This window comes from Dendrobates tinctorius, unplaced genomic scaffold (genome assembly GCF_039654945.1).
Source record: "Dendrobates tinctorius isolate UK_male_01 unplaced genomic scaffold, ASM3965494v1 ptg000029l, whole genome shotgun sequence".
In the NCBI taxonomy this organism is placed as follows: Eukaryota; Metazoa; Chordata; class Amphibia; order Anura; family Dendrobatidae; genus Dendrobates; species Dendrobates tinctorius.
Genome location: NW_027361697.1, coordinates 49,828,210 through 49,845,385, shown reverse-complemented (window position 1 = coordinate 49,845,385; position 17,176 = coordinate 49,828,210). Strand labels below are relative to the sequence as shown.

General features: G+C 41.7%; 1 long non-coding RNA gene across 1 annotated transcript; it reads right to left on the bottom strand.

Annotated features, from left to right (window-relative positions):
* Positions 1-5,557: 5,557 nt before the first annotated feature.
* Positions 5,558-16,487, bottom strand: LOC141085995 (uncharacterized). The gene is made up of 3 exons (XR_012231464.1): positions 16,138-16,487; positions 14,661-14,991; positions 5,558-12,579 (listed from the first exon to the last, which is right to left on the bottom strand). It is a non-coding gene; the product is annotated as an uncharacterized lncRNA (long non-coding RNA).
* Positions 16,488-17,176: the final 689 nt, after the last annotated feature.

Genomic DNA, 17,176 nt, shown 5'->3' with positions numbered 1-17,176 from the left:
TGTAATAAAGTAAAAAAAAATTAAAAAAAGTGTAAAAATAATTTAAAAAAAATCGCCAAATAAATTAGTAAAAAAAAAAAAAAATATTCCCCAATAAATTTATTTTTTGAAAATAAAAAAAAACCAAAACAATAAAAGTACACATATTAGGTATCGCCGCGTCCGTAATGACCCGCTCTATAAAACTGTCCCATTAGTTAACCCCTTTAGCGAACCCCTTAAAAAATAAAAATAAAAAACGAAGCAAAAAATAATGATTTATTATCATACCGCCAAACAAAAAGTGTAATAACGCGCGATCAAAAAGACGCATATAAATATCCATGATACCGCTGAAAACGTCATCTTGTCCCGCAAAAAACGAGCTGCCACACAGCATCATCAGCGAAAAAATAAAAAAGTTATAGCTCGCAGAATAAAGCGATGCAAAAATAATTATTTTTTATATAAAATAGTTTTCATTGCATAAAACCGACAAAACATAAAAAAACGACCTAAATGAGGTATCGCTGTAACCGTACTGACCCGAAGAATAAAACCGCTTTATCAATTTTACCGCACGCGGAACGGTGTAAACGCACTCCCCCAAAAGAAATTCATGAAACGCTGGTTTTTGTTCATTCTGCGTCCCAAAAATCGGAATAAAAAGCGATCAAAAAATGTCACGTGCCCGAAAATGGTACCAATAAAAACGTCAACTCGTCCCGCAAAAAATAAGACCTTACATGACTCGGTGGGTCAAAATACGGAAAAATTATAGCTCTCAATATGTGGTGATGCAAAAACTATTTTTACAATAAAAAGCGTCTTTTAGCGTGCGACAGCTGCCAAAAATAAAAACCGCCATAAATAGTAAATCAAACCCCCGTTATCACCCCCTTAGTTAGGGAAAAATAATAAAATTAAAAAAATGTATTTATTTCCATTTTTCCATTAGGGCTAGGGTTAGGGCTGAGATTAGGGTTAGGGGTGTGTTGGGGTTCGGGTTGGAGTTAGAATTGGGGGTTTCCACTGTTTGGGCACATCAGGGGCTCTCCAAATGCAACATTGCATCTGATCTCAATTCCAGCCAATTCTGAGTTGAAAAAGTCATATGGTGCTCCTTCCCTTCCAAGCTCTGCCATGCGCCCAAACAGTGTTTTACCCCCACATGTAGGGTATCAGCCTACTCAGGACAAATTGCAAAACAATTTTTGGGGTCCAATTTCTCCTGTTACCCTTAGGAAAATAAAAAATTGGGGGAAAAAATATCATTTTTGAGGAAAAAAATGATTTTTTTATTTTCACGTCCGAGCGTTATAAACTTCTGTGAAGCACTTGGGGGTTCAAAGTGCTCACCACACATCTAGATAAGTTCCGTGGGGGGGTCTAGTGTCCAAAATGGGGTCACTTGTTGGGAGTTTCAATAGTTTAGGTACATCAGGGGCTCTCCAAACGCACATGACACCCGCAGACCATTCCATCAATGTCTGCATTCCAAAACGTCACTACTTCCCTTCCGAGCCCTGACGTGTGTCCATACAGTAGTTTTCTCCCACATATGGGGTGTCAGCTTACTCAGGACAAATTGGACAACAACTTTTGGGGTTCAATTTCTCCTGTTACCCTTGGGAAAATAAAAAAATTGGGGAATAATTGATCATGTTTGTGGAAAAAATACGATTTTTTTATTTTCATGCCCTGGCATTATAAACTTCTGTGAAGCCCTTGGGGGTTCAAAGTGCTCACCTCACATCTAGATAAGTTCCTTAGGGGGTCTAGTTTTCAAAATGGGGTCATTTGTGGGGAGTTTCCACTGTTTAGGTACATTAGGGGCTCTCCAAAGGCAACATGACACCCGCAGACCATTCCATCAATGTCTGCATTCCAAAACATCACTACTTCCCTTCCGATCCCCGACGTGTTCCCATACAGTAGTTTTCTCCCACATATGGGGTATCAGCATACTCAGGACAAATTGGACAACAACTTTTGGGGTCCAATTTCTCCTGTTACCCTGGGAAAATAAAAAAAATGGTGACTAAAAGATCATGTTTGTGGAAAAAATACGAATTTTTTATTTTCACGCCCGGGCGTTATAAACTTCTGTGAAGCACTGGGGGGTTCAAAGTGCTCACCACACATCTAGATAAGTTCCTTGGGGGGTCTAGTTTCCAAAATGGTGTCATTTGTGGGGGGTTTCCACTGTTTAGGTACATCAGGGGTTTTCCAATCGCGACATGGTGTCCGATCTCAATTCCAGCCAAAAACGTCAAATGGCGCTGCTTCCCTTCCGAGCTCTGCCATGCGCCCAAATAGTGGTTTACCCCCACATGTGGGGTATCAGCGTACTCAGGACAAATTGCACAATAACTTTTAGGGTGCTGTTACCCTTGGAAAAATAAGAATTGAGGGTGAAAAGATCATTTTTGTGGAAAAAATATGATTTTTTAATTGTACAGCTTTATGTTATAAACTTCTGTGAAGCCCTTGGGGGTTCAAAGTTCTCACCACACATCTAGATAAGTTCCTTAGGGGGTCTAGTTTCTAAAATGGTGTCATTTGTGGGGGGTTTCCACTGTTTTGGTACATCAGGGGTTTTCCAATCGCGACATGATGTCCGATCTCAATTCCAGCCAAAAACGTCAAATGGCGCTGCTTCCCTTCCAAGCTCTGCCATGCGCCCAAATAGTGGTTTACCCCCACATGTGGGGTATCAGCATACTCAGGACAAATTGCACAATAACTTTTAGGGTCCTGTTACCCTTGGGAAAATAAAAATTGGGGTGAAAAGATCATTTTTGTGGAAAAAATATGATTTTTTAATTGTACCGCTGTACGTTATAAACTTCTGTAAAGCCCTTGTGGGTTCAAAGTTCTCACCACATATCTAGATAAGTTCCTTGGGGGGTCTAGTTTCCAAAATGGGGTCACTTGTAGGGGGTTTCCACTGTTTAGGTACATCAGGGACTCTCCAAACGTGACATGGCGTCCGATCTGAATTCCAGCCAATTTTGCATTGAAAAAGTCAAACGGCGCTCCTTCCATTCTGAGCTCTGCCATACGCCGAAACAGTGGTTCCCCCCCACAAATCAGGTATCAGCGTACTCAGGACAAATTGCACAATAACTTTTGCAGTCCAATTTCTCCTGTTACCCTTGGTAAAATAAAAAAAATTGAACCTGAAGTATTTTTTTTGTGAAAAAAAGTTAGATGTTCATTTTTTTTAAATATTCAAAAAATTCCTGTGACGCACCTAAAGGGTTAATAAACTTCTTGAATGTGGTTTTGAGCACCTTAAGGGGTACAGTTTTTAGAATGGTGTCACTTTTGGGTATTTTCTATCATATAGACCCCTCAAAGTGGCTTCAAATGTGATGTGGTCCTAAAAATAAAATGGTGTTGTAAAAATGAGAAATCGCTGGTCAACTTTTAACCCTTATAACTTCCTAACAAAAAAAAATTTTGGTTCCAAAATTGTGCTGATGTAAAGTAAACATGTGGGAAATGTTAGTTATCAAGTTTTTTGTGTGCCGTATCTCTTTGATTTAAGGGCATAAAAATTCAAAGTTGGAAAATTGCGAAATTTTCAAAATTTTTGCCAAATTTCCGTTTTTTTCACAAATAAACACAAGTTATTTGAATGAAATTTTACCACTAACATGAAGTACAATATGTCACGAGAAAACAATGTCAGAATCACCGGGATCCATGGAAGCGTTCCAGAGTTATGACCTCATAAAGGTACAGTGGTCAGAATTGTAAAAATTGGCCCGGTCATGAATGTGCAAACCACCCTTGGGGGTTAAGGCGTTAAAGTTAGGGTTCATTCAAAAGTTTAAAAAAATAAAATAAATAAAATAAAAAAATTATTACTGTTACATTAGGTCTACTATTGTTAGATTAGGTTAGTTTTTATTGTTAGGCATTCATATAAAATAAAACGATGGCGTGCAGAATGGTTACCGAGGTGCAGCGGTACACCCTGCTTTGCTCCGCTAGTTTCGGGAGTCAAACAAAATCTGATTCTGAAGCAGAACAGTTTTCAGACAGTGATGGCTGCTCTTCCTCCACAAGATCCCACAGCCCAATGGTAGTAGATTTAGTGGTCACTGTTGAATCATCAGAGGCAGGGCCAAATTCTGCAGTCCATTGTGGTATCCCGACAATGCATGTTTCACTCAAACTCATCCTTTTTCAGCGGCCCCTGGAATAAAATTAGATGTCACCAATTTTACCCTCCAAAAGCCCACATCCTTTCATTCCATTCATAGATCCATTCCCCACAATTGTGCCTGAAATAAAAACATATTTGGGCCTTACTCTCAATATGGGATTAGTACACTCTCCATTCCTACTGGGCTACAGAATCTGTTTTCAGTATCACCGTATTTGCAGCTATCATCTCTGGAGCCATATATGAAGCCCTAAAGAAATTCCTTCATTTTAGCGATAAATCCTAAGACCCAAAAGAAATGACCCCACTTACAATCGCCTTAACAAACTGAGACCCCTAATTTCCCTCATAAAAGAATCATTCCTAAATTTCTATATCCCAGTGTATATTGTGCGTTCCACTCTGTGGAAACACGTTTATGACTGGAAGAGCAATGTCGTCACTTCCTGTTGCGCCTCCTTGATGATATTAACCGGCACCCTCTGAACAGTAGCGTGAGTCCCACACTGTGGAACGCAAGCACAACTTCCTATGCAAATCTAGGCATGCGCGGTGAAGCACTAACATGTATTACCATTGTCTAGAATTCATTATTGTTGCACTAATAACGTAGCATTAATGTATTTAGATACCAAACAGCGTAGGGGTATAAACATTCCCCCAACATAATGGAAATCAAGGGAAAAAACATCGGGAAAAGCAACACATTGACAAAAGGTGTATTGGTACAAAAATATATATACTTCCCCCTTTTCCCTATGAATATAATATATATACGTTTTCAATGTAATGATAAAAAGTTAATAAAAATTATTGAAAAACAAAAATATATATACAGTGGGGGAAATATGTATTTGATCCCTTGCTGATTTTGTAAGCTTTCCCACTGACAAAGACATTATCAGTCTATAATTTTAAGGGCAGGTTAATTTTAACATTGAGAGATAGAATATCAAAAATAAAATCCAGAAAATCACATTGTATAAATTATATATATTTATTTGCATTTTGCAATGAGAAATAAGCAGGTGACACGAGAAGTCTCTGAAGCGATCCCAGATGGAATAGAAGAAATGTCTCTTGAATAAAATGGCAGTTCCTGGCTTTTCCCGGCGCGGGCTTTCGGTCCTGGTACACGGTGTTGCACGGGGAGTAGATGTAAAAACAAGTGGGCCACAAAGTTTCAGAGAGGAGGCCGCCGAAGGGCCCACGTAGTCAGCGAGTTGCGCGTGGTCTGTTTGGTAACGATTGTTAGGCACTGCGAAGGGTGCTGTCAAGTCAGAGTTCTCAGGTATGGAAGTCTGCCAGAAGCTCGGCTCTCTCTCAACCCAGGCTGTGCCCAGAGAGGTGGTTAAGCTGCGGCATAGGCCTGCTGATTGGCAGGGAACCGTGGCGACGGAGACAACCTTCTCCTTGTGTTTTTTCTGTCTCCCCACCAGAAGTTCCCCTTTTGCGCGCTCAGCTCCTTTTATCCCTACCCCGCCACCTGCAGTCAGGTGCAAAGATCTGCTCTGGTCAGAAAGTGCTTCACCCCTCAACAATGGTCACAGCCCCTATGGTTCCAGCCCAGACCCACAAGAAGCTGCCCTAGCCTGGTCCATCTCCCTACATCCTCACATGGCCTCAACAGACCTCACAGCGCTCGGATCAATGTTATTCTATGGAGCAGTTCAGATAACACCATTCTCTTCGGTACTTTGGATGAGACTCACTTTTTCAAGCCTATGGGTGTGCAAAAAATCAGTACATTATGTTTTCCATCCAATTTTTAAGGACACATTGGTCTTGTAAAGATTATTTACTGCTGAATTATAACACAGAAGCCAAACGGATGGAAAAAAGTCCGCACAGACAACGTAAGGATAATATACAGGGATATGACAAAAAGGATAAAAATAATAACTTAAAACAATTAATAAGAAATTTACTAGAAAGGTTAATGGTATTATCATAGAATTCTTAAATTCTGGACAGGATATTCAAGATGCGGATAATTCCGCACTCCTCCAAAATCAGGCAAGGGAACCACTGGGTTCAGAAGAGTTGCATACTTCATTCAGGGCTATAAAACTACGTGTTTCGTGGACGTCCTGGCTATGGCTATGTACCTGAGGAAGTGGACAGGACATACCACTGACGTTATTTCTGATGGAACCGTTCACTTTTCACGTCTTTTCCATCTGGCCCAGACCGACATGACAACTCCTACAGCCAGGACTCGGCTGCAGAGAATACAACAAAGACACATTTCACTTCTCATATTTTCAGCACTGTCACCAATTGGACTATTCCCAACCTGCACAAACTGCTCATCCTGCTGATACCCCAATACTGAGCCGCTGCTGCCATATGTGCCCCTATTACTGCACCTGATACCCCAATACTGAGCCGCTGCTGTCGTATGTGTCCCTATTACTACACCTGATACCCCAATACTGAGCCGCTGCTGCCGTATGTGTCCCTATTACTGCACCTGATACCCCAATACTAAGCTGCTGCTGTCGTATGTCTCCTATTACTGCACCTGATATCCCAATGCTGAGCCGCTGCTGCCGTATGTGTCCCTATTACTGCCCCTGATACCCCAATACTGAGCCGCTGCTGCCGTATGTTTCCCTATTACTGCACCTGATACCCCAATGCTGAGCTGCTGCTTCTGTATGTGTCCCTATTACTGCACCTGATACCCCAATACTGAGCTGCTGCTGACGTATGTGTCCCTATTACTGCACCTGATACCCCATTACTGAGCTGCTGCTGTATGTGTCCCTATTACTGCACCTGATACCCCAATACTGAGCCGCTGCTGCCGTATGTGTCCCTATTACTGCACCTATTGTGTGGTTCTGTGTGACCTTTAAATTCTAAAGCAACTCTCTAGAAAATAGTAATGTCAGGTGCAAGTGCCCTAGAAAACAGGGCCCACACTTTGGTCCCTAGAATTTAATATTGCCCTGTGTGTGCCCCTTTGACAGTCACAGTAACCCAAGTTCCCATGTAACACCAAGTGCCCACTTCACATTTAATAATGTCCCAAGTCTCCCCCTTGTACAGCTCCTCTATACACAGTATAATGACACCCCACACTGTATATATACTGACCCCTTAATATCCCCAAACTATTTAATGGCTCCAACACTGTATGATGGCCCCGTCACTATAATCCCCACACTGTATGATGGCCACCTAGACAGCATCCATATCATAATACACCAGATAGTCCTCAATATAGTATAATGCACTCCCCATAGGCAGAGTGTATAGTATAATGCACTCCCCATAGGCAGCCTCTATATTAGAATGCACTCCCCATAGGCAGATTCTATATTATAATGCACCCCCATAGGCAGCCTATTATAATGCACCCCCATAGGCAGGCTATTATAATGCACCCCCATAGGCAGCATATTATAATGCACTCCCCATAGGCAGTCTATTATAATCAACTCCTCATAGGCAATGTATAGCACAAAAACCCATAAAAGTAAAAAAAGGCACAACTCACTACAATAATTAGCCACATAAGAAAAAAACAGTATAACATGCCAGTAAAATTAATTCTACTTTATTCAATGAATTTGTAATAAAAATAGTACACAAAACATCAATTCACAATTTCAAGGTCACTACTGAAACATCATAGGAGTCAACAACGCCATAAGCCCTACCTACTTGTTATGCAAATCAGTGCATGTAATATTTCACAGACATAGCCAAAGAAAATTCCACATTGGCTTAGTATTGGCTGTCAGTATAAGACTACTATTGTGTTGCCTAAAAATGGCTGCTGTGATGATAAAAATATTGTTAAAAGCACTTGCATATGTATGTGGTCTGCTTATGCGGTCTGCTTAGGCGAACCTCCTGACGAAGAAATGAAACGCGCATTGGGGCGCTTGTGGAGGACTGCATAAACAGACCACATACATATGTAAGTGCTTTTTTTTATACTAGATCATCTAATTATGTCAAACTTAGTCCTGCAGCAGCCGATGACATCATCGCTTACACTCTGGCTGATGATGTCATAATGGCGATGATGTCACAATACTAGGTGATTGTTAGGTTAAAGATTCCGATGTCACTTTTCTTACTTTACCTTCAGCTTTTGGAGAGTGAAGACGACTTTTGCGCACTTAGCAAATTCATTATTATTGATATTAACTTATCATGGGACGAAAAAGGAAGTGTGGTGAAAAGAATAAGAGACGTGCTAAAAAAAGATGCACGGAAGAGAGTTTTTCCCAGAGAGGAGTAACTTCTCAGGACATTGTACAGGACGTACCTGTTGAGAATACAGATGATCCCTGTACATCATCTTCTGGACATCCTCCAGAGAATAAGACCCTTAAAAAGGGGAAAAAAAGAGGGAACACATCTCCTGAGAAAGGAGATGAAACCCCAAATAAGAGAGGAAGAAGCTCTCACATCCATCAAGAGAGAGTTGAAAATCAAAGTTGTAGAGAACAACTTAAGAGAAAGAGGACATCTGACACTGAGACCACCACAAAGAGAAGACGTGAGAGTGACAAATCCATCGATCAAGCTCCAGAAGGTAAAGTCTATAGTCATTTAGTCATTTATGTGTGTATGTGTGTATGTCCGTGATAGGCATCCGCACCGTCGCAGCTACAGCCACAAAATTTGGCACAGTCACACGTCTGGACCCCGAGAGCGTCCTAAGCTATGTTGTGAGGCGAAATTTTAACCCCGCGCGTTCCAATTCACCAAACAATTTTGCCCCTATCTACATACTGGGGGAAAAAGTGTGTGCGTCAAGCCCCGCCCCTCATTGTGATGTTATAATGCAACTATTTGCATACTGGGGAAGCAGTGTGTTCGTATGAAGCCCTGCCCCTCATTATGATGTCACAATGGTTGCCATGGCGACGCTAATGTCATCAAAGGTTGCAAGCCCTGCCGCCGCTCATTATGATGTCATAATGGTTGACTATGGAGTGGAGGATGTGTGATGAGTATATGGGCACCGGACTATGGGATGGAGGATAAGTATGATGGGTATATGGGAACGGGACTATGGGATGGAGGATGTGTGATGGGTATATGGGCACTGGACTATGGGATGGAGGATATGTATGACTGGTATATGGGCACGGGACTATGGGATTGCGGATATGTATATGGGCACGGGACTATGGGATGGAGGATGTGTGATGGGTATATGGGCACTGGACTATGGGATGGAGGATATGTTTGACGGGTATATGGGCACGGGACTATGGGATGGTGGATATGTATATGGGCACGGGACTATGGGATGGAGGATGTGTGATGGGTATATGGGCACTGGACTATGGGATGGAGGATATGTTTGACGGGTATATGGGCACGGGACTATGGGATGGTGGATATGTATATGGGCTCGGGACTATGGGATGGAGGATGTGTGATGGGTATATGGGCACTGGACTATAGGATGGAGGATATGTATGACGGTATATGGGCACGGGACTATGAGATGGCGGATATGTATGATAGGTATATGGGCATGGGACTATGAGATGAAGGATGTGTGATGGGTATATGGGCAATCGACTATGGGATGGCGAATATGTATGATGGGTATATGGGCATGGGACTATGGGATGGAGAATATGTATGATGGGTATATGGGCATGGGACTATGGGATGGAGGATGTGTGATGGGTATATGGGCACTCGACTATGGGATGGAGGATATGTATGATGGGTATATGGGCACGGGCCTATGGGATCGTGGATATGTATGATGGGTATATGGGCACGGGACTATGGGATGGAGGATAATTATAATTTTCTATAACTAACCACATTTCGTTACTATGCCCGGGCAGCGCCGGGCACTTCAGCTAGTTTTATATAAAGTGTTCATTTATTTTACAAAATGTAACCTAATGACATAATCTTGTCCCGTACATACTACCGTGTACATCAGAGCTTTCCACCTTCTATACTTAAGGCTCTCCAGCCAGAACATGGTGGTAACCAGGTTCCTCATGGTTCAAAGCTCATGATAAATTTTTAAAAAATTGCCAATTTATTGGAGCATTATATATGAGTGATTAATTGTTAGTTCTTATATCTGTTTTCTGTTCTAGGTGTAATCGGTGCTCAGACCACCAGCCCTTCAGAGCAAGTGACTGCCTGTTTTTCCCTGGAGAGTTTAATCTTTACCAGGAAGCTTGGAGAAGGCAGTTTTGGGAAGGTGATGCTGGCGACACATCAACCCAGCGGACTTCAGCTGGCGGTCAAGATGGTTAAGAAGAGAGAATTGTTGGAAAATGCTAAAGACACCATCCGCATAGAGAGAGATGTCCTGGAAATCACTGAAGACAGTAGATTCTTCACACATGCCTATGGCACCTTCCAGACAGCGGTAAGAGACTCCTCACGTTCTAGGAATTCTCTCCTTTCTCCCCATCATGTCCATTTGCTTCCATCAGATTGCAAATTCAATCTTTGTCTGTAAATGAAGAGACCTGCTGCATGCTCTGTGTGTCTGTATGTCCTGGGCGCCATTACTGATGGCTATCATTAGAGGATTTTGACTTAGTTGTCACCCTGGACACCTCTCCAGTGTGTGCAGACACAAAGACATGTTTTCTGAACATACAGTATAGGTCCCAAAACCATAGTAAATGTTATCAGGATGGATAAAATCTGCATTATTTACCATAATCTTCCCTTCTCTCGCACAGGACTATGCATTTTATGCCATGGAATATCTGAGTGGTGGCGAGTTGACTGCATTTATCAAAAGCAGAGCCCCCCTGGATGTCTGCACGACCAGGTAAGAGAGCAGCCGCTCTGTGATATCTGTTGCCGCTGTCTCCTCTCATAGATATTAGTGGTTCAGTAGAACAATTAATGCTGATAGGATTTTTTTCTTCCTTATTAGGTTCCTTGCAGCAGAAATCTTGAGTGGAATAGAGTTTCTCCACAGTCGTGGGATTATTCACCGGTAATAAGTCATTTCTTGTATTATACAAGAGAAAGATTTACTATGGGAAATAGTTAACTGTGCCAGAATTGTGGTGTTATTTAGCCAAAAATATGGTGAACATGATGTGTACCACATTTATGAAGTGTTTTAGACACTTTTGGGGCTCACTTGAAGAGGGGACAAGGCTTTTATGGAAATGGGAATAGTTTGATAGGAATCCATGTGGCTTACAATGTCATAACGTGCAACTAAACTGTAATCAGATTTTTGTGAAAAATTATTGGCTCTAAGTAATGAAAACAATAGTGGTGTAACATCAGACAAAAATCTCTGAAGTTGCTCCTAATTTGTCACACAGCCACTGTGATGATTTGGCGTGTTTTCAGAAAGCCTGGTATATGTCTACACAAGATAGGATTAGTGAATCTGTCCCCCAATGTTTAGTGAGTGGTCCTGTGAAGCCCCCACAGCAACCCAAGCACGACAGCTGATCTATATCTGACTCACAGAACTATTTTTCTTTCTTTTTTTAAGGGATTTAAAACCAGACAACATTCTTCTGGACGGTGATGGACACGCTAAGATTGCTGATTTCGGCCTTGCTGCTATGAATGTATTTGGTTCTCAGAAGATCAGAGTTTTTTTCGGCACTCCTGGCTATATGGCTCCTGAGGTGACTATGTGACTACTAATAACTCTTATTATACACCTGCAATTCTCACTTAATGTGTAGCTTGTGGAATCACAGATCTATCATCACATCAACCCACATTTACTAACGCTATCTAATAGATGTACTGTGTAAGGGCCCCCATACATATTAGACTTAAGTCAGCGAAACTGGCCAATATCAGAAGGATCAGCCTAGGGCAGCATGGTGGCTCATTGGTTAGTACTACAGTCTTGCAATGCTGGGGTCTTGGGGTCAAATCCCACCAAGGACAATACCATGTTTGTGTGGGTTTCTCTGGTTTCCTCCCACACTCCAAAGACATACTGATAGGGAAAGTACTGTACGTAAAGCACTGCAGAATAAGATAGCGCTGTATAAGAAAAGCATAATAAATAAAAAAAACAGTTTAATGTGTACTGAGGCTTCTCGATTTGAGAGGTAGCTATCAACTAAATGATCTTTTGGCCGACATGTCCTATGTATGGGGGCTTAGGTGTGGAAAAACACTACCAGTAAACATGGACCACGGTAGTTTTCTGTCTCCCAGGATGAACACTGTACTAACTTACTCTTCTAATCTTATATTTCCACAGATGATTCGTCGACAGCCCTTTAATTACACGGTCGACCTGTTTGCTTTTGGGATCATAGTCTTCCAAATGGCCACAGGATCTTACCCGTTTTACTCTGGTCAGTGTTCTCGAAGGATTGCCCGTTCAGTGAAATGTGATAAACCTTGCTATCCGCACAGCATGGATTCTCAGCTCAGGGATGTCATAGAGAGAGTGAGTAAAAAGACACTTCCACCTGGAGACATAGGAAGGATAGACGAGTCAGGAGATTTCATAATACACCATACATTTCTTTACCACTGCGTTGGGTATTTCAGCTTTGTCCAATAGAAGGAATTGGGACAATGCTGGAGCCCCGGGACAGCCTCTCCTAAGTGTGCAGTGTTCTTATCTACAGGCCAGTTTATACAGTAAAGAGGCTGCGGTGCTCACCAAAACCTCTTCACACAGCTAATCATCAGCATTATTGGGTATCTGCCCCTAACTGATCGACTACTGATGGCCTATCCTGTACTATCCTATCCTGTACTACCCTGTCCAGTACCATCCTGTCTTGTACCATCCTATCCTGTTTCATCCTGTCCTGTACTATCCTATTCCGTACTATCATATCCTGAACTATCCTGTCCTCTATTATCCTGCCCTGTACTATCCTGTCCTGTACTATCCTGTCCTGTACTATCCTGTCCTGTACCATCCTGTCCTGTACTATACTGTCCTGTACTATCCTGTCCTGTACTATCCTGTCCTGTACTATCCTGTCCTGTACCATCCTGTCCTGTACCATCCTGTCCTGTACCATCCTGTCCTGTACCGTCCTGTCCTGTACTATCCTGTCCTGTACCATGCCGCCCTGTACCATCCTATCTCGCCCTGTATTATTCTATCCTGTCCCATCCTATCCTATCATATTTATTTCTAGCAATGGCTGTTTTAAGAAATTCATCTTTCTATAAGAAAATGAGAAAATAATTCTGCTACTGCTGTTTTTTTCTGAGATTATTTATAATATTACTTGTGATATAATAATTATTCTTATATATTTGCAGCTCTTGTGTAAATCACCAAAAAAGAGGCAGGTTGTTTGCAGCAATCTAAAAGGACATCCATTCTTCTCGCCCATAAACTGGGAGGAATTAGAGGCGGGAAGGTCCCGTCCACCATTCACAATGACACCTGTAAGTGCACAGCGTTATTTTATTACAATGTCACGTCCTCGCCTGTGTAATGTGATAATATGTGTAAGAAATACTCAACTAATGAGTAACAATTCAACAAAGTGTAGAGCAGAATGTGTTTATCCTCCCCGGCTGGTAAATGGGTGGAATTACAGAATGTGGCAGGATGGACTGGCTTTTACATATTTCTCAAAAGTGTAATTATTGTCCCCAATTCTTCAGAAGACCATTTAGTGACTAACTTGAATCTGTCAGGCTGCGTTCACACTGTGCATTTTTTTCTACGAAAAAGAGCCATAATGCTCTGGACATTTGTTGGGGGAAAAAACACAACAAAAATATGCAGTATTGTTGACAATGCGTCAAAAGAACCCAATGTGGTTACAACATGTGAACACAGCTTTATGGTGCAGTTGTAGAAGATGTGGATACCGCAGATTGCCAGGCAGCACCAGGAGTTGACTTGTTCTCAAGCTGCAGGTGACGATGCATCATGGTGATTAGCGGTAATCGGCACACGGTTACCACGGCTCATCCACAATCTGTACAGGTGCCCTCGGGAGGGGACGGATATAATACTTAATGAATTAACCAGACTGATTTGTCTTTCTTCTATAGATCCCAGTTATAGAAACCAGCACACATATTGAATTACACCAAGTGATGTCTGACACTGAAGCTCAGAAACCACCTATAACACCGGAGGACCAGCAGCTGTTCTGTGACTTCTCCTACATCAGCAACAGGTGGAAGAGCATTGAAAGCCGCAGCCATGACAGCAATGGGAATATAATGCAGTCGCCTCCCCCAATACCTGACGACTGGCTCAGGAAGGGCAGTGAAAGCCGCAGCAATGACAGCATTGGGAATATAATGCAGTCCCCTCCCCCAATACCTGACGACTGGCTGAGGAAGAGCAGTGAAAGCGGCAGCAATGACAGCATTGGAAATATAATGCAGTCCCCTCCCCCAATACCTGACGACTGGCTGAGGAAGAGCAGTGAAAGTCGCAGCAATGACAGCATTGGGAATATAACGCAGTCCCCTCCCCCAATACCTGACGACTGGCTGAGGAAGAGCAGTGAAAGTCGCAGCAATGACAGCATTGGGAATATAACGCAGTCCCCTCTCCCAATACCTGACTGGCTCAGGAAGGCGTGGACCTGGTTGTGGTCTGAAGAAACAGGCAGGGTCTGTAGGAATCCCGCCCCTGCATTCTTTTATCATCTCTGTTGCATATCAGGTACCATAGTCTACTGCATTCTCATCTGGCTGGCAGGCTACTTGGAGAGGTAGGACCATCATACTACAGGACGGCACGGTGGCGCAGTGATTAGCACTGTTAGCGAGCAGCACTGTGGTCTTCGATGTAAATCTGGGACTCCATCTGCACAGAGTTTGTATGTTCTCCCCGTGCCTGTGTGGGTTTTCTCCGGGTACTCCGGTTTCCTCCCACAACTCAAAACATACTGATAGGAGAAAAAAATAAAATTATTAATTATTGAACATCATCATCCTGTATCTCGTGCAATTCTGTATTTATTACCAGTGAGTGATCTATAGAAAGGTGGTAACACTGCACATTGTCATGAGTTTCATATATTACTACGTGTGCTATGAGGATTTAATTCAGCTGTATATGTACAGCGGATGTTGGTTGCCTTTTAACAGCAGAGGTTAAGTGACCTTATTCCTCAGCGCTGCTTTTTAATGGCCCTCAGAAATAAGTCAATAGCAACCCCATTGTTGGAAATTCTCGGGGGTTTCAGTTACTGGGGGTAGCTGAGACCCTGGAGAACACAATCAGGGATGTTTTTTACCGGTTTTCTGTTACATAATCACCATTATTCACTGAATAACATTGATCACATAAAAAAGTAAAGTCTGATTTAAAAATCATTTTTCCTTCCTCTGCCATGATCTAACATGTCAGATGAGAGAGAAATGATGTCCTTAGGCTCACCATAGCACCCTAGTACCAGCGACACCATTCGCTTCCTCCTCCTCTTCCTGAAGCAAAATGACTTCATTGCGAGGTGCACGTCAGTTGATGATCAGCCGGCGGCACCCAACAACATCAGAGATATTCTCTATTGGTCCCTGACTTTTGATAAATGTGATAGATCCTTTCAAAGTGATCAAAAGTCCAATATTTGTTATCCCCCTAGTAAGATTAAATTTGTTCATTTTTGTTTTAATTTTATAATTTTGATTTCTTTCTTTCTTTGCTTTTAGCCAGGGATTAGGGATAACTCCTTATGGTTGGGGTAGGGTTGGGTTTAGGGTTAGAGTTGGACTTAGCATTAGGGTTGGGCTTAGGGTTAGGATTTAAAGTTAGGGTTCATTCCAAGGTTTAAAAAAATAAAAAAAAAATAAAATTACAAAATTAATACTGTTACAATAGGTCTACTATTGTTAGATTAGGTTAGTTTTTATTGTTACTCATTCATATAAAATAAAATGATGGCGGGCAGAATGGTTACCGAGGTGCAGCGGTACAACCCTGCTTTGCTTAGCATTAGGGTTAGGCTTAGGGTTAGAATTTAAAATTAGGGTTCATTCAAAAGTTAAAAAAAATCATAAAAGAAATAACATTAAAAAATTATTACTCTTACATTAGGTCTACTATTGTTAGATTACTTTCGGGAGTCAAATTAAATCTGATTCTGAAGCAGAACAGTTTTCAGACAGTGATGGCTCCTCTTCCTCCACAAGATCCCACAGCCCGATGGTAGTAGATTTAGTGGTCACTGTTGAATCATCAGAGGCAGGGCCAAATTCTGCAGTCCTCCCTCCATTGTGGTATCCCGACAATGCATTTTTCACTCAAACTCATCCTTTTTTAGCAGCCCCTGGAATAAAATTAGATGTCACCAATTTTACCCTCCAAAAGCCCACATCCTTTCATTCCATTCATAGATCCATTCCCCACAAATGTCCCTGAAATAAAAACATATTTGGGCCTTACTCTCAATATGGGTTTAGTACACTCTCCATTCCTACTGGGCTACAGAATCTGTTTTCAGTATCACCGTATTCTCTGGAGCCATATATGAAGCCCTAACGAAATTCCTTCATTTTAGTGATAAATCCTAAGACCCAAAGGAAATGACCCCACCTACAATCGCCTTAAATTGTGACCCCTAATTTCCCTCATAAAAGAATCATTCCTAAATTCCTATATCCCAGAGGAAAATGTTGCAGTCTAAGAGTCCCTCATGAATTTCAAGGGCCATTTGTCATTCCGCCAATTTATTCCCTCCAAGTGCTCCAAATACGTTGTAAAATTATGCAAAATGTGCGAGAGGACATCAGGGCACATGTGTACCTATCTAATTTACAAAGATAGGGACGGTCAAATTAACCCATCAAACTTCCCCCAGACAATTAGAATCCCAGGTAAAATTATCTGGGAACTAATGACACCATTTCTTCACCAAGAGTACCACATGTACACCGACAATTACTCCAAAAACTAGTGCAATAAAATTTGACGTGTGAATATAAAAAAAAAAAATATGAATGTGACACTGAAAAAAATGCAAATTGTAATTTTTCAAACTTGTGTTGCATAAAATTGCATAAAACATGTGGTATCAAACTACTCACTACCTCCCTAGATAAATAGATTAGAGCAAGGGTGGGCAATTAATT